At 38.1% G+C, this 19535-nt stretch overlaps 1 protein-coding gene across 4 annotated transcripts in view; it reads right to left on the bottom strand.

Annotated features, from left to right (window-relative positions):
• The window catches only part of KCNQ1 (potassium voltage-gated channel subfamily Q member 1), a 337444-nt gene that overhangs the window by 135738 nt on the left and 182171 nt on the right, over window positions 1-19535 (bottom strand). The gene's annotated exons all lie outside the window — the stretch shown is intronic.

Genomic DNA, 19535 nt, shown 5'->3' with positions numbered 1-19535 from the left:
CAAGAGACTTGGTTATATAGTTCATTTCCTGGAGGAAATAAGTTTAAAACAGCCTGAATAATGTTTCCTAATATGAGTGCAAGATATTTCAGAAAAAAATAATATTCAAAAGAAGTAATATTGCTGCCCTGGTATGTGATGGTTTTTTGTATATCTGAAAGTGACAGTATACTGAATTTTGCTGACTTGATCGATCAAACTATAATTTTACATACAGCAGTGTTACACACTGCATTGTATTATGTGCCTTCCTACCTGAATATATTAACAAGGCATTCTTTGACCACTTGTCTACTGTAATTACATGTATTTCCATAGAGGTTTCACCCACTTCCAGCTGTTGACCATGAACTTTCGTGTTCTAAATGTATGCCAAACCAAACAGAAGCCAAAATTACTTGTTTGCTGTTCATCATCTGTCTTTTGGGTGCATATCAAGACTGATACACCAAAGATATTAAATTCCTTATGCTTGTTCATTATGACTAAGACAAACACACAAGATTCTTATGGGAAACTTAGTTTAAAAAAATTCTCCATCAGTCACAAATTGCTAATCAATTCTGTTCTATCCGATCTTGAGTATAAGTGATACATTGTTGCAAACATATCTGGCTGTATGCAGAGGGCAGGATTTCTGTAATATTCTCTGTGTCCCAGATCTGCATATGCAGGCCTTAGTTTTCAATCAGTGACAGATGTATTTATTTTTTTTAAGAAAAGGAGTTATAAGAAGATTTATTTGGTATTCTTTTCTATTCTAAGTTTATTTTCAAGTATCTCTAAGTACATACTCAAAACAATTCATTCCTGAAAGGAAGTTCCTCATTTCTAGTTTTTATAGGAACTCCTCTTTACCTCTCCAGGCTTCTGCAAGGTGTTACATGCATCACTTTGAAAATGTCTGTGTTTGGCTGTAATTTATTGATTTAGATGTATTCGGTTTTGTAATTAGTTTCAATCTTTCACACTTACACTACATATAGGAATATACTACTTATGTTTTCTTTTCACTCCATACTATTTATGAGTAACTACCTCCTTCACAGAACTCATTCCTGCACGGAACTTAATTTTTGCCACTGAAATTAATTTTTTGAACTATTCAGGATTAAAGAGAGGTCAATAAACCAACTACTTTGGGCAACGGTGCAAAATCAGGACTAGTAAAGTAATTAATGCCCTTTTCATTGTTTCCACATCATGGAGTGTTAATAAATTGGGCTTTTGTCACTATCCAGTAATTTCTTTACAACAAATTTCTTCATTCCAATCCATCTTTTTTTATGGCTCCCTGTTAATACTTTAAAATACCAGACTAATTAGGTTTCCATTTCAACTGTTAAGTCACAAGCTCCATTTTCATCTCTGTTCAGCCTCCCTATTTTCTGATATTCCTAATGAGGCAATACTTTTATTTAAAGGGTGTGATCCTTTAAAGAATTTCTAGTGGCTTATTAGTTATGTGAAGAGGATCTTTCAGGAGTTCCCACGTATATCGCTTAAGCACAGCACAGCGGCACACACATTAGCAATGAACACTAGCACACCATTAAATCCAGGACCTCCTATAACCTGGAGTTCATCTTTTTACAGGATCAGCCTGTTTGCAACCGCAGCACTTTAATTACTCCCTTCCCTCATATGATATTTTGATTGATTTCAGGCATTTGAAATGTGTTCGCTTGACCGTAATATGAGTTAAACATCTTCTTTACCTCCAGGAAAGGTGAAGAGAAGAAAGCACAACTGAGCAATGTTAACACCCATGAAGACTACTGGACAAAAAAGAGGGCTTTCCTTATACTTCAGTCGAGCTCTGTATCTTCCAAGCTCTGTATCAAGTCATACACAATTCAGTAAGGAGGTTGGTGTCACACACAGTAATTCATAGAGTCACCTACATGGAAAAGGCTTCTTCTCTGTAAAACAGAACTTAATCTCTTTCCTGTCAGGAACAGAAAAATGAAAAAAGACAGTAATTTCTCTTCTGCAACATGAACTGTGTAAATTTTTGCCCTGAAAGGGACAGAAGTAAATATTTTGAGCGTCTGGCACTGAAAAGGAAATTGCAAGAGTAGGAGGAGCACTTTCGCTGAAAACACTGCGTAAACAAACCAAAGCATCCTTTTAAGGACATTTTCTTCTGGGAGGAGAAAAAAAAATTCTAGGGTCTCCCACCTAGCTGCTAGTACCGAGATTTACAGAGGAAAACCAAGGTCACACTGTGCTGCTTTTGGCTATGATAGAGTTAATTTTCTTCATAGTAGCCAATGTGGGCTGTGTTTTGGATTTGTGCTGGAATAGTGTTGGTAATACAGGGATGTTTGCATTATTGCTGAGCACTGCTTAAACAGAGGCAAAGCCTTTTCTGCTTCTCAACCCACCCCACCAGCGAAGAGACTGGGGGTGCACAAGAAGTTGGGAAGGGACACAGCTGGGACAGCTGACCCCAACTGACCAATAGGATATACCTTATCATATGGCATCAGCATATAAAGCTGGGGGAAGAAGAATAAAAGCGGGAACATTTTAAGTGACAGGGTTTGTCTTCCCCAGTAACCACCGCTGTCCTGGGGATGGATGAACATGTGCCTGTGGATGGGAAGGGGTGAATGAATTCCTTGTTTTGTTTTGCTTGCATGCATGGCTTCTGCTTTACCTATTCAACTGCTTTTATCTCAACCCACAAGTTTTCCCACTTTTTCCCTTCTGATTCTCTCCCCCATCTTATTGAGGAGGGATGAGGGAGCGGCTGTGTAAGGCTTACTTGTTGGCTACAACCTGGAAGAATGAGAAACCTCACTTCAAGCAGGTCAGCCAACCCAACTGGAGAACAACTGGGTTTTCTCCAGTCCTTGAAAAAAACTCAAAGATCACTGCAGTCCAGGCCTTTTGTACAGTAAGATAATCTGCATGGCAGCCTTGCAAGTGGAATCAGTGGGAAGCATCACTGTACCCCAAATGCTCCTCATGCCTCAGAAATGTGTTTGGAATTAGTCCTTCATCCTCAGATGCTGAGACCCTACATATCGGCATAAATGCTGTAGTGAGTTAATATACACGCAGTGCTGAGATCTGAGCACATACCTCAAACATTTCTGAACACAACAGGAATTATGCCTGTATCTTAAATGTAACTTTGGCCCATGTGCATTTCTGGTCCTTCTCCCATTTCTGAGTTCCTTGTGGTGAAGAGCAGGAAGGGACAAGAGCCAAGCATGCCAAACACAGTCTACATCACCACCCCTGCTTCACTCAGTGGTGAATGAAGTCATTAGCTTGAAAATCTGGACCTGGAAGAAGTTTGAAACAACTTTCAGCCTCCAGAGTTCCACCTGGGAGATAATTTGCCAAGGTGCTAAGTGGAGACAGAGCCAAAGTTCCTGGTTTAGCCAACCCAGCTGTAAGGCAACAGCCTCCTGCCAAGAACACGGAGGTACAGAATTGCAAAGTCGAATATAACACTGAGCAATTCTCACAATCATACACCCAATTTAAATCCCTGCACTGATGTTTGTAAAAGGCCTTGAAGATGAAAAGTTCTATGCACAATAAACCCTGAGTAAAATTATTAAAACCAACACTTCATGAAAAGAGATTAATTATGCTATGACTGTTTGCACATATGAATTTTCCATTAAAATAGAAATCTGGGCCCCAGTTCAACCAAGCATTTTAACATATGTGTAACTTATAAGCACACGAGTAGTCCTATTTCAGTTAATGGGACCACACCTGCTTAAAGGTTAGACATGTGCTTCACTACCTGGGGCCTTGTGACTAGAGACACAGGCACAAAGAGACAGGTACCACCTCTTTAGGCATCTTGATCACAAATAGTGACGTGTTTCCTTACCTCAGAGGCACGTAACTACCTAGATAACAAAGTTTCTACCCACAGATGTGACCTAAATGCCTAAAAGTCTGCCACCTAGAACATGTCAGCATGTCCTGATATTGTCCCACAGGTAAGAATCTCTCCAAAGCTACCTAGTGTTAAGGACACGACTCCTTGATGAAACCTTGCCCAGACCTTGGCTTTGAAATGGTACTGTTCACTCCTACCACTTGCTGACTACCTAAAGCAAAACCAAACTTCCCTCTTACTTTTCCCAACGTTGTTCAGCACAAACAAAACTTAATGGAGATGACTCCAGTTCTAAAACTGCCCATAAAGCTTTTAACCACCATACTGAGTTCAAAAGGCACAAAGGTACCTTTGAGGGATAGGGTTAAATACCATTAAAATTCAGGAGAAAAATGAAAACAATGGTGAAGAATTACTCTTAAGCTTTTCAAATAAAAGATGTCAACATATCCAGTTGTTAGTGAATACTGCCCTTTAAGGAAAATTAAGGAAACACAAAATTCTCTAGACAGCATCTTTTAAAAATTTCCATGGTAAATACTTTTCTTGCAGTTCCTTTTTGTATATACTTTTTACTGACTGGAAAGCACAGCTGCCACTACCTCCATTTGCCTTGCTTCTTTAGACTGAGGATGAAATATAACAGCAACCAGAATTTTACGGCCTATCTTATAGCTTGTGTTTCTGAAGATATTTATTAATTTAATGCTCTTCATTCTTTAAAGGGTTTCTAAGGTTCCTCTTGAACTGTTTTCTTTAAAAGTTAAGTTCCAGGTGGAAAACAAATCACAAAGCAAAAAGAGCTGAAGACTTCTCTTTCTTTTTAAACTCTGAACAATGCACAATAACTGCCCTTTCCTGGAGTCACAATCATTGCAGAGAGACCAGGAGGAGGCTCTTTTAATTGATTTCTATGCAATTTCCATCTTGAGAAAGAGACCCTACAACTGAATTTTCCTTTCTGGAATGGCTTAAGGATCACGTACTTGCAAATGGACTCATTTAAAAGAGAATCAAAGGAAATTTCTCAGAAAAAGAACCCCCTCTCTTTCTTATTTTAGCAATGCACATATCATTTTGTGATACAAAACAATCTATCAGAAGTTAGTCCATCTAGTGAAGTATATACTCTATTCCCAAAGATTAAATACTTTCTATATTTTCAGACCAATACAGCAGCAATTTTTTCTATGCAAATAAACTGCAAATAAAACCTATACAAATATTGTCATTTGAAAGCCACAGCTCTGTTTACTGCTTGAGGAATAACTGTTTTGCTTTGCAAGCATCCATCAAGTGACCCAACTGAGAGAACCCAAAATCCTTAAAAAAGAATAGGAGAAAGAAGGCAATTCTGGCAGACAGAGATTTTCATTTTAGGTAAAGAAACTTCGCACCTGGTGCCCTCTTTGTTAAAAAAAAAAAAAAAAAAAAAGTAAGTTACTTGGAAATGAACCCCACTTTGAAAGAAAAATCTGGATAAAGTGAATACTAGAGAGAAAGTAAATCAACTGTCTTTTTGGAGTAAGAACAATACGGCTTTTTAATTACAGATATTTTATATAGAACTAATTCAAATGCTGTATAATGTAAAAAAAGACTTAAGTACAGACACTAGTGGGAAACTATCTGCATTTAACAGCCATGAAAATGCAAGGAGTTGACGTCCCCTTGCATAAAAGCCACTGATAAGTTTTTCTTCCTAAATAATATCCACTTGCTATTTTACCCTGATTTGACATTCTCTTACACACCACACACACACACACACACACACACACACACGTGTAGATACACTCCTTACAGCCAGTGCTGTGAGAATTCTCCATCTGGTCTGCAAACTGTAGAATTTCCTTTCCCATCTATCTCAGAAATATAGTCCCATGACCCATGGGTCACCATCTGCTCAGTTACACTGGCACAATGCCTAGTATGCTTGAGGTAATGCCACCATCCTTTCCTCCAATTGTAAACTCCCAACAAGGCAGACATCTACCAGAGTGTTTGCACACAATGAGGCAGCTCCCAGTGAGATTATAGTTAAGACACCACAGAAATTCCCTTCATCTACAGTAGCCTAGGATGTGGGAATGACCAAAGACACATGCAGTCTCTCTTGATCAAAGGTCATTCTAAGGAACAAAGCAGTCAGTGCTGATGTGTCCAAGATAGCATAATATAACACACACACATAATTGTGTCCAGCATGTGTGGTTCCCCCCCAGTTCCTCTCTTAATGATCTTTGCTTCACTCAGTATTCATTTGCGTACAATCTCCTATTCTCAGGATGCCCTAGAGCAGAACAAATTATACTAAACATAAGTGAAATCAAACAAAGTTTTCATTGAGTACCATTCATAACATTTACAAACAAGTCTCTTGTGTTAAGTTTCTCAGAAATAATTGGCAGGTTCAGTTTTACACCATGAGATTTTCTTTTTTTTTTTTTTTTTTTTTTTTAAGGTGTACCTATGCAATATAGTAAGAAAAAGTCTCACGTGACTTACTTATTAAGAATGAAGGTATCATAAAAATAAAAACCAGTAGATAGGAACAAATATAAAATTTAACCAAATTAGAACGTGTGCATGGAAAGACATGTTTCACGTGTTTTTAGATATTAAAAAAAACCCTAGGAATGAATGCTCACTAGTTTCTGCAGCAGATATTAGCAGGTAAAAGTCTTCTTTTAAGGTGTTTCAATAGTTTAAGTCTAGAGTAATGAAGAAGTACATGTGCAATTTACCCTCTCTCGTACTTCCATTTTCGGTCCTGCTCCTAGGAAACACTCACTGCAATTTTTGTTAAACGCTTCTCTGTGGCTCACTATCTATCAAGTGTTTTGAAACAACAAGTCAAAAGCCCACTGGTAGAAAAAAAATAAAATAGGCCTTTTTCTAAAAATGGTGCCATTTATAGCATGTGCTTCTCTCTAAGCCATCATTTCAGCTTTATGACTCAGCTGTGTAACACTTTATTCAGGTAATGTTACACTGGCAGAGTTATTTCAGCAACATAATGCTTATTAATCTTCAAGAATGCCAAAGCTAAAAATAAAATCCAAACAGTGTGAGAATCTAGGCAGGGTTACGACAGCATTTCTCAAGGGATCAAAATGTCATTACGTTCACTCCTTAGAGGGAATTTTCTTCTCAGCCTTAAACCTTGCAAGAGGAGAGGTCAGACCTCCAGCCGGCTGTGTGTGTGTCTGCACATCAGTCAGGAGAGGTGTTTTCCTCTGTACAGCTACACACACTGATAGCAGTGAGGCAAAGCTTCACAGGCTTTTGCCTGGATTCAACCCTCACGATGCAAGCGGGTTGGGTGAAAACGAATACACACTGAAAAGATTGCTAGCAGCTCTCTTCCTTTTTAACTGTAGGAAAAGAATCTTATCCAAATAATACAGAAGCTCGGGTCCTTCTTGAAGCATTCCTTGACAGCACTAAAAAGTAGCATCAGTGATTTAACCCAGTGCTCATCTGTATTTTACAGAGGAAGACACCATTTCCTTTCTAACTGGGATTTAGGCACAGCATGCAACCTAATGCTGCACTATCAGATGGGGCTCCTGGGATTCACGGCATGTTCATCTCTAGTAGGTAGAGTCCAGTTTGTGGGGACAGGGGACAAAGCTGCCTACAATGACCTGTTCCTAAGTGAGTTGAGTACCTAATTATTTTGACTATTTTTGATAATCCAGCTAAATAGACACTTACTGTGGTGATTTAAAGCCTTTAAAATTATCTAAATTCAGAGGAAGCAGAAGCATAGATTATTAGAGAGAGAGAGGGAGGGAGAGCTGGGGCAGTGGTGGTAAGGATGTGTGTGTCACTTCTGCATACACATATATGAGAATTATCAAATATCAAGGAACAGGGGAGAACTTTCTTAGCTGGAAAATAGCTATAAGAGAAATCACTTGACTTCTAGAACCTTTTCTTTCTCCTATATTTGGAGGTCACTGTTGATTTTGCTGGTTAAGATCTGTATTTTTTCTCAGCCTCTGCTAGTGTTCCCACATGTGACTGGACTACATTTTCTTTTCATTATGCTAATCTGCTAAATTTCCTTATTAAATTTTAAATTGAGGGACAGTTATGTCAATTACTAGCTGCAATCTTCTTGATTACTTCCTGCACTGATACTTAATATTCAACATCCAGGTGTCAGAAAACATAACAGGAAAACAGCCTGAGTAGATATAACCAAGGACTTCGCATGGCATAGAAAGCATCTTGGAAAAACTCCTATGTCTTTCAGATAAAAGCATACTGTAAGTGTATTAACATTAACTAGGTATTTGCAGCAATTACTCCAGGAAATTAACTTGGAAAAAATGAAACTGCATGGTAAGGTTATGACAAACCCTCTGAGAAGAATTTGGAAGGAACCGGACATTTACTTCAGAGCAAGACATGGATCTGCATTCTCACATATGTGCTGGTTCCACACCACACTCCCTGCCCCAGGGGACATCATGACTTGACCTTGCTGCACATTTCTCTAAAACAAGTTTGTTACAGAATTAACTGGTTAAAAGAAAGGAGCAGACCATACGGAGCAGAAAGATAGTTGAAAGATGAAATTTATTTTTTCCTGGCTCAGTCTGTTTATTTTTTTGCCTTGCTTAGACTATTCCAGTAACATCGCTGGAATACAAATGTAATCCGCAAGTATGAGGCTAGACTGAGTGCTGATTAATTTAAGTGTCTTAAATCCACAGCTTCGTGCATGAGCTAAGCTTGGGTCAGAAATGCCAAATTAAATAGTGGCATAACTCTTAAGAAATAACTTGTGACTTGGACAATCCATAAGGAATCAATAACAAATTAAAACCAGTCAGTAGCAGTGAACTGAATAAATGAGTCATTCTTCCCAAAACAAACCTAATAGTAAAGTTTATTTGTCTATCAGGAAATTAGTGTTGTATTTTTGAAAGGTGCTAAATTACTTTTTTAAGATATCATAAAGCTGATATTAAAAACCAGAACAGTTAAAAGGCAGTTTTCCAAAATGCTTCAAACTGAATAGGTAAAAGTACCATGTTTATACTTAGTATTTTGTTCTTCACAAATGGGTAGAAAATCCTTCTGTTTCACTTTTGAAATGTTTACACAGCACAGCTTTCCCAAGAAGTCTTGGAAGATTTGGGAAAGATTATAAAATAATGTTAGTCAGGATTAGTTCAGAAGAAGTAACTGAGCCCAGAGCAGCACTGGAAAATGGGCAAAAAGTAAGATACTCATTATGCAATGTTGGTTGAAAATGTAGTTTGATAAGAATCAGAGCTAACAATTTTGAATTTTTCCAGGAATTCTGGGAATTGTGACGAGGTATGAAATTGTTGTTCAGACTTAAAGGAGTTCAGTATTGGCTTATTCCACATCAAAATAACATTTAACTAACTTTAAATGCATGCATATTCAAAAGGCTGGTAGAATAAAAAAATGAAAAAAAAAAAAAAAGGAAAGACTTGTATTAAAGGATTTTAATAGCAAATCTGTGTCAACAAACTGTGCCTTAATTTGAGATTAATTGTATTCTCCCTTTGAAAAAAAATTCTGAATGATACATCTAAAATTGCTTTTAACAATTAAACAACTAAAACTGTTTTGCTGACAGCAGGTTTGCCAGGAATTTTTCAGTGAGCTTTGAATCAGTTCAAACTGATTTTCAAATATGGCAATGTATTGAGCAAAACGTTTTCTTATTCTGTCAAAAGACCAGTTTAGGTAAAACTGAACAAGAACTTCTATTCTTTTGGATGTTGAAGTATTTTCTCATACCCTTTCACAGTATTACACCTAGAGAGCAACCTCTTATGTCTTGCACAACTTAAAAGAACAGTTAGTGCAACCAAAGATCCAGCCCCAGTTCCAATCCCCAGCATAAAAAAGCTGAGCTGTTCAGCAATAAGCACCATGAAATATACTGCAAAGTCTCCCATTATGCAACAATTGGCTTTTTCCTCCAATACCACAGTCTATTTCTTCTTACTACTGCCTGAGAAAATTCTAAATATGTTTACACAAAAGAATTTACACTGTAGAAAATACAGGCTTTCCAATGCTGGTTTTTTTCTCCCAATACTCCATTGAAAACTTTCTATGAATAATTTTTTTCCTCCAATTAACATGTGTTATAAGACCAGTAGAAAGACCATAAATTACTGTTGCTGTAGGCTTTTCAGTGTAGTTTATTACTGAAAAGTCATGAACACCGCTTTGGAAATGCCAGCCTGTGAATCTGTAAACCTAGGAAATTAAGAACTAAGCTGGTCTCTTTACCCTGAGGTCAATTAGAAATGACACCAGCAGACTTCTTGGTGACCTAGGGAGATTTATAGCTTACCATGCTAGGCCTGTGGTTCAGCCAGAAGATTAAGATCAGAACAGCACCTGGAAGACTGTCATCAGTTCAGACAGGCTGGACCAATGGCTCCAGGCTAAAATGTGCACACGAAAAGAGGTCATGTCATGCAGCCTTTGTTTTTACCAGGGCTAAGGCACATGTGGAAGGTACCCATTTGAGAGAGAGCTGGACTAACAAAGGTCTAATATAGGGGCATTGGACTGTCCTGTAACAGGAACAAAGGCAACAAGTTGTCAAGGCACTCTGACTTCTCTCATTACTAAAAGTCACCTCCAAAGATATTTGCTACTTGATGAGGTTTCATGTGATTTGCAGATCTTGCTCTTTACTACTTCTCCCTTTTTATTTTTACAAGTGCAACCATTAGCTACAGAATGCCTCACATCATAAACTCTCACAATTTAGAATAAAAATTTGATCACTTCACTCTGCTGTGAGAATCTTATAAGAAAACAAAAAAGGTTGTGTCTTTTAGCCACTCATAAATATTTTATAATTTGGTAAGAACAATAGCCTACAAGGTTAAAGTTCAGGTCTGTAGTAGTCAATGAGATCCTTGCAAGACAATAAAAGGGAAAGCTACCCTTTGTTTTATAACAACTTTAAAAACAACTTCACTGAGGTAGTGGGAGCTTACAGACTTTCCATTGTATTCAAGTCATTTGTGCAAGTTCCCCTTATTAAAGCTTTGATAAATGATGTTTGCAGCCGAAAAACTGTTTTGGGTTTCTGAGCATTGTAAGTATTTAGATCCATGTCAGGTACTCAACATGGACATACAGAAGAGTGCACAGCTAAGAAAGCAAATGTCATTTTCTGAGGTAACCACCACCCAGGCTCAAAGAAGCATTTGTCTAATTTCTTCTACTGTATGACAATTAGAGAAGAGAAGAACAAATCATAATCTCTAGGTTCTCAGTGTCACACTGTCTTTAAAATGGGAATAAAATCCAACTCACAGTGCTGCGAGGCTTAATTAATGCTCAGAATACTATTTATAAGCTGAATAACTGAAACCCCTAAACAAAAACCTATTAAAATTCGTTACTTTTGAGAAGTCAGTACAACAGGGAAATTATTTTTCTCTATTTTTTTCAATCTTTCACAGTATAAAATTAAACCCTCTAAAAAATGTCTGAGGGTGGCTTAACTGAGGATTTACTAACTTAAACGATGGTGTTCCTCATTTTGTTATCCTCTCTGGGTTTATAAAGTCATAGGTAACAACTCTAAACACAAATCTGAACACTAAGATTTATTACTTAGCTACCTGATTAAAACACATCTTGCAACATGTCATGTGCTCAGAAAATATGAAACCCAAATTCTGTTTCCAGCTTCAGATTTGTAGATGTGACTTCATACCAAACCGTTTTTGTGTGCATAATTTCTCATTTCTGCCTCAATAGTTGAGGTTCTCACAACACCTGGACAGTTGGAATTATTCTTTTAGTTAAACATGGACAAACAAAAATGCCTTGATGTGATCTTTTTTGTATTCTGAACAACTCCTGGAATTCTTTGACCCAGTTGAACAAGCTGTAGTCTTAGATGGAATGGGAAATTACAATCCTTAACAGTGCTTTAAATTAAAATATATTTAAAAAAGAAATTAAAAACTGCTGAAGCTTAACAGGTTTTAGATTTTTTTTTAAAACTGTTTTTGTTTTTTTTCTTCTGGGTTTGTTTGATGTCCTTACAATCAAAGAATAGTTTGCTACCTTAAAAAACATTAAAAGCTTTCCTACCCTTCCCTCGCCTTCTCTTTTGGAAGGAGAGACAGTGCATTCCATGATATTCTTGGCATCACTCTGCTAATCACTAGTGTTTTGAAATGGGTGTCTCACAAGTCTCTCTAAGGTTCTATACATGCAAATAAATGTACTCTCTATAGTAATAATACTAAAAATTATTAATTCTAGCTTTGATGGAATTAACTGAGAGAAAAAAAACACATTGGCAAAGTCAAGAAAGATGCAGGTGTAATAGTATGAGCTGGCTGCAGTATCCATATGCAGTAGCTTTTCCAGCTGTTTGATTAGACAAACATCTGATAATAATCCCAGAAAAACAGACACAAGCATAGAGTGTAGGGCTTTTCTAGTTGTTCATTTGCATCGATTGAGAACATCACAAGTCTCTACTTCCTATCTTTAAAATACTCTATTCAATATGGACTTAAAACTGCACATAGAGTATCACTTTTTCCTCAAAACTTGATGTTCTTCACAGTGTATTAAATCTCTCCACAGTAACCACAGTCAGTGTAAAGTTTAAATGTTTTTAAATGTTTCAAGCTGTCACATCATTGTCCTCCGTGAGATCGGAGAAGGAATAAAATCAAACAGCTCTTCTCCTCAGGCAACTTTTCCCAAGTGACAGAGTCCAGAGACTGACTTTTTGGCATTTGTTATTATAATCAACTTTCCATAGCTTTTACCAAGGCATAATCCAGAGTATATGTTTAACCAATGCAGATAGATTTTCAGGTCATACAACATAAAACAAGTGCACAGGGTGTTATGCATCATCAAGAACACAGTGGATAATGTTCAGTTATCCACTTCTTTTCTATTCCAATTCCATCCCCTTGGATGCTCTAAGCTCTTATTTGAATGACCCCAGTGTTTCAGTCTTAATAACCTTCACAGCAGTCCATTCCAAACATTTATTACTCCTGGGTTAAAAAGTATTGCTCAGCTACATCTGTTCTTAATTTGATTTTGTAAAAGTTTTTTCTTTTCTTATTTTCCTTTTTTTTTTTTTCCCCCAAATGCACTAAATTACACAGGCCAATGTACGTAAGAGGGTGTGGTAAGCATGACTTTTATCACAAAGCTGAATTAACGGGCACTGGCTGATATTTAGAGCTTGAGGGCTTTCTTGCCAGAGAAACATCTGCCATTTCTGTGGACATCCTTCACTCAAAAGTTGAAATATATATACACACACGAAGGAAAAGGTTCCTGCTGGGAATCCTACTGTTGCTCTTATTTAAGTTTGTGATGAACAAGATATCTTGGATGCATTCAGATCTTTTTCCTTCCATACATACCACAGACAGCATGTGGCAGAAAGGTCCAGCACTGCAAAGATACCAGGGCAGATAGGGATCCTGCAGCTCCAACCACCGTGGGCTTTAGGCAGTTACACAGACCATTAGCAATGCTGGGAAATCTGAGGAAAATTAAATTCTCTGAAGCTGTATTAATAAAGCCATCCTGTGCTGGGATCACTGAGTGTGATTTATATATGGCCAGTTTTGCTCCTATTTGCTTACCCTGTTTTGACAGATAAGCTGTGCTCCTTCCTATCTTGGGACTGGACAAGACTGATGAGCTCAAGGGGGCTGTTAATCACAGAATGGCCTGGGTTGGAAGGGACCTTAAAGATCACCTAGTTCTAACCCTCCTGTCATGGGTAGGGTTATCTTCCACTAGACCAGAATTGCTCAGAGCTCCATCCAGCCTGGTCTTGAACACTTCCAGGGATCGTGCATGCACAATTTTCCTGGGCATCCTGTTCCAGTGCCTCATCTCTCCCACAGTAAAGAATTTATCACTAATATCTAATCTAAACATACTCTCTTTCAGTTTGAAGCCATTTCCTCTTGTCCTGTCACTACAAGCTTTTGTAAAAAGTCCCTCTCCATCTTTCCTGTAGGCCCCTTCAGGTACTGAAAGGCTGCAATTAGGTTACCCCAAAGCCTTCACTTTTCCAGGTCTGAAAATTCCTTTTCAATTCTCTTGGTCTTTCCTAATATTAGAGGTGCACCATCCCTCTAATTCTCTTCATGGCCCTCCTCTAGACTTCCTCCAAAAGGTTGATGCCCTTCCCGTGCTGGGGACCCCAGAGTTGGATGAAGTACTCCAGGTGGGATCCCACCAGATCAGAGTAGAGGGGCAGGATCACCTCCCTCGACCTGTTGCCCACACTTCCTCTGATGCAGCCCAGAATCCTACTGGCTTTCTGGGTGGCAAATGCATATTGCTAGATCCTGTCCAGTGCTCCTTTGCTCATGGGACATCTGCAATGAGTTGGGTTTTTTTGCACGGGCAGGGCTGTCTCAAAGATAACTGGTGGGTATTGTCACACCCTGAGAGATGCTGCAAGTTAACAAAATTATTCCTAGCATGTTCCCTCCCATAATACTGGGTGAGGGGGAAAAAACCAAACAAAATCAAATATAAAGTTCCTGCTAAGCTCCCAAGCAAAACCAAGAAGAGTCACACAGGCACATTTTCTATTCCATTTCCCACACCATGATTAGTAACAGCTTCTGCTTTCCTCTGAGTCACTATTTGAAAGCATTTTTTAATGCTTCACAGAGCAAAAAGGACTCTCTGCCCACCGAGAGGGAACTTCATGAAAGTTCACATCAATCGACAGCAGCAAAGCAAACCACGCTCCATCTTGCTTCAGTGCCCTTCTGGCACTGCTCTGACTGCAGAGCAGACAGTAAACAGTAGTGTGTTTGTGTGCAAATAGCATTCTCCTGAATGATGTCTGCACCTGTGTAAACTGACATCACTATCTTTTTTTAAAATTCAGTTTATTTAAGGAGTTCACAAGAGACACCTGTTCCATGCACAGGCACAAATGACATTCAATGAGCTGAAAAAAAAGTATGTCTGGGGGGTGGGAGGAGGGCAAAAGTAATTTGCAGGGCCCTATACACAAGCATGTTTATATCTCCTGGTCCTACAATAGATAGCTTCTGTTGCTTTCATTTTCTGGTCTTGTGGTCTAAGCCAGTCTTTGCAAAATAAAATACAACTACACTGAGTTTTCAATACTGGCTTATTAAAGAGAAAACCTAGATAAATACTGGGGGGAATAGAAGAGAAGGTCTAGATAAATCAGAAAACAGCCTGGTCCCTATCTCATGTCTGAGAAAGGCACCCCCCCCAGCTCCCAAACACTATAAAAATCACGACAGCAAAAGCCTCAGCTTAACAGCTTATACAGGAGCTTCTACAACATTTTCCTATTTCACTCTCAGTGGCAATGATCTGTTCTGTGCCTTTTACAGCTGACACAATGCCTGGTTCGGGGGTGTTTTGGGTTTTTTGTTTGGTTTTTTTGGGTTTTGGTTGGTTGGTTGGTTGGTTGTTTTTGTCTTTGAGAAATGGCATGGTAGGCTTTGAAGGTTTGATCTCGACAGCACTCACACTGTTCTGTGAGGAGACTGCTCCTCTTTGGGACATCTGCCCCAGATACAATAAAGCACAAAAAGACTATTTCTAGTCTGGAGGGAACGGAGAGACAGAAGGTGCTCACATCCCATCTGACAGAAAGCATTTTAAATAAAGCTATATTGATATTCTCAATTGCTAGTCACCCAGTTGATTCTCTCTTACTGAAGTAAGTAGCCTTAAAAGTATTAGAAATGCATTTTTCAAATTCAATGTTAAGACCTGAGTTTTTCAAATACATCAAACTGCAAAGGAGTGAAATAAGGAGGGATAATTATCTCTGGCATATTAGGTGCATGGTAGAGACAAGTTCCACATTCATAAACAAGTGGCAGACCCTGTCAAGTGAATAATCTCTGCACACTGTTCCCCACGCTGCCCAGAAGGAGCAGCAGGCACCAGGAATATTACTTTTTAATAGAGGATCAATGGATCAATAAGACAAGAAGATTTCCAGAAACTAAATCCATTAGTAGTTGAAAACTAGTTGGAAAGTCAAGGATTTATTGTAAAGAAAGGTATATTGAAGAAAGTCAGATGGCAAGGACAAAGACTTCCAGACAACCATGGTGACTAATTAATTCCCACTTCCTCTTATCTCTGCAGGATAAGAGCCAGGGATCAGCTCTGCAGGAGTGCAGTGAACATGCAGTGAAGAAATTTAGAGTCAGATAGAAAATCAGAAGTACTTTGGTAGGAAAATTAGCTAAAACTGAAATACAGAAAGGTGGAAAAAGGCAACAGGATGTGGAAATAAATGATTTTGAAGCACATCATGATTTTGAAAATTAATATAAGACCCACAAAGTAGTAGAGCTTGATTTTCCATGTACAGTTGTTGTAACACACCTGTCACAACAGTCATATTTGACGGAAAAAGATGGATTCATGCCATTAGACAAAAGAAGCCTTCCTACCTAAAGAACAAACTTGTTCACTTCAGTGAAATGAAGATGGTAACCAGGTTTGCACAATATCAGGACTATGCATTCCTAAAATATCAAAACCTTTCCCCTCTTTCCTCTATCAACAAATAGCACATCTCATGTCAACACTTTAGACTTTTCAGAAATTAACTTGGAGCATTTCATCACCTGAAGTAGGGCAAATGCAACAAAAAATAACCAGAAGCTTATTTTAAAGGCTATCAGTTGTACCCATTTTTATCAGAAAAGCACACAAGACCTTATACCTCATTCACTCTCTTCAATGTCCCTTCTTTGCTGATAAAAAGCATTTTCCTGAGCAAAACTTCACTAATGTTTAAACACTGAACTTTATTTCAATGGAATATGAATCTTTTGATCTTACAAGTAATTTTGGCCATAGTACTGGATAAATATCTCATATCTTCTCGATGTTTCACTGACATGCTGGTGTCACACCTCAGTCCTCTCCAGAGACCTACCATCCTCATAAACCCCAGTGCTGTTCCCAATCCCAATTTGCTACTCTCCATCAACAAAGATGGGAGGTGGACATACAACCACTTCTTAATCGCTGGGAAGACCACATAACAGAAACCACAGAGGTTTAATAGTGGAGACCCTCAAGCAACTTTACAGTATATAGAGGTGCAAAAACAAAAAGCTTGAAAAATTAGGTCTGAAGTATACTTTTTCACAGGATAACAGAATAGCTGAGGCTAAAAAGGATCTTTGGAGAATTTTCAAGTTGAACCTTGCTGCTCAAAGCAGGAGCAACATGGATCACATAGCTCCAGGGTTTTGAATAGCTCCAAGGAGGGAGACTCCACAACCAGCCTGGGTAACGCTATCCACGTTTAATCAAGTAAAAATGCTTTTCCTTATGTTTTAATAAAATTTCCTGTCTTTCTTGACAATTATTTGTGGCCACAAAAATAGAACAAAATATAGTAGAGCAGGTCAATTGTTCCCTCTGAAAAATAACTCTTTGTACTTCTTCTATAGGTCTGTCTCCCGACATCACTTAACTGCAACACCGACATGCTACCAAAGTGAGAGTCCAGAATGAACAATTCATTCACAGCTTCTTAGTGAGCAGTTTATAGCACAGAAAAAACCCAAGCAGATTATCTGGTTTTTAATCTAGGCCTCCATTCTCAGTGACACAGCTCTTTCTACATGGATTCAGCATGCTATATTCAACAGATTGTAGATACTCATGGAAATTGAAGACAAAGTTCATTTCCTTTGTGCCAAAGTCTAGGCTTTGACATGTCTGCAGAGATTTTATTTTATTTAGAATTCTTTTTTTTTTTTACACGCAGAATTGCCGAAGTCAAGTCCAGTTCTACAGAAACTGCCCATCTTCCTCTTGAAGATATTTTAATTCTTTGAGATGACAGTCTGGAAACACCATGATTTTTAGAGCTCTCATCTCCACATTTCACACACAAACCCTTTTGTGTCCTGTCAATTTTAACACAGTTTATTGGGAAGTTCAATCTAACCCAGATGTTTGCTGACAGAAATTTAACAGGTGATGACAAGATTCCATTAACTCAATGCGCATGATGTTAGTTAATGTGAGTTTCTGAGAAATCTTATTCTATGCTCCTGGCCCTGTCCCCTCATCTATTGCTGTGCAAAGCCCTTTTGCTGAAGCAAAACACAAAACCAACGTTTGTATGAGTTACAGAGATTTACTTATCCATACATTTCTACTTAAAGTGTGAAAGAGGCATGTTATGTGATGGTTTGTGAAATAATTGCTAGTCTGGCAGCCAGACTGAAAATGAGTACTTGCATGCTATAGATGCAGAACTAGACAGCCAGATGGGATTTAGAAAATCACTTAAGCAAGCCAGGTGCCTGGGTTTTCTCTGGTATTTCCCAGATACAAGCAGCTTTAGAGTGACTCTGTGGGATGGTTTGACCTTACCTTTTATTTTGTGACTGTAACAAACCAAAGAAGGCAAAAACTTGTTAGTATGGGAATCCATTACCTGAGGCTGGACCAGCCTCCCCATATCTGCTCTGCCCAAAGATTTGGGCTGTGAGGGGTATGTAGAACTTTTGAAAACAAAAGCTTTCTTTCTTAACTACCCCAGTTCTGCTTAAATTCAAATAAATTAAATATTTAATAAGAATTAAAAATTTACCATTAAACTGTCTGAACTATTAGGGGCTATTTTTGTCCAATGTGAGGAACACATGGCTAATTCTAAAACTAATACAGTTACTTATCTTCCATGGTATGTCCTCTCTATCACAATATGTTCCTATCCCTCCTCCTTCCTCACCCTCTGAAATTTCCTTATCACTGCAATGAGATACAGCAACTTTCATATTACAATCGAGTAATGACACTTTGATTGCTCATGGCACAAGGCCAGACGGCTCCTAAGGCAAGTCATTATTAGACTGCAATACACACCAAGTCAAGTTTCACTGCTGAAATGGATGATGGAAAGGTACAGAGTGAAATGAAAGCAGAGGCACTAATTTAAAACTGTCACGTAAAGCAGCCAGGAATCCTGCAGTGCACAAGAGAACATGCTTCTCACTGTGTCTTAGAACCCTTAAACACATGGATGGAAGAAAGAAAAGATACTGAGAAATTACCCTTACCCTCTTTAAAATAAGGCATATCGTCTACACCTTCGCTTCAGTCTAATGGAAGTGGAATACAAAAATGCATTTTCCTGAAGAGTATTGATTCACAGATTATTGATTCCACCAAAAAAGATCAAAAAAGCACAAAGTAAATTCAGATTCTGATGAACATAAATCTGATATAGACTTAGATCAATCACTAGAGCACTGACTAATGGTTTAGGTTTAACTGCCACTGAGAATTTCCTTCATTTAACATTATTTCATTTTCATTTATATTATTATACATTGGCTCAAGGGTGCAACAATGTAAGTCTCATTTCTTGACCATTATTCTTCACACAGAGACAGAAGTTCTTCAATACATACTGTCTCAGACAAATGAATTATCTCACAACTCTATCTTCCACAAACCCATAAATTACATGGTAGTTATGAAAAAAATTGCTTCACGTGTATGGAAAAGGTCAAACAAATAATTTGCTCTCACACCAAGCTCTTTTTCCTGCAGTCACTGCAAATTCAGTAAATCAAAGTTGATGGAAAATTCTCAG

The sequence above is a fragment of the Myiozetetes cayanensis genome, unplaced genomic scaffold, assembly GCF_022539395.1.
Source record: "Myiozetetes cayanensis isolate MyiCay16 unplaced genomic scaffold, myiCay2020 scf6-25, whole genome shotgun sequence".
Lineage (NCBI taxonomy): Eukaryota > Metazoa > Chordata > Aves > Passeriformes > Tyrannidae > Myiozetetes > Myiozetetes cayanensis.
The sequence above is the reverse complement of the archived record's forward strand: the minus strand, read 5'-3'. Positions and strand labels throughout refer to the sequence as shown.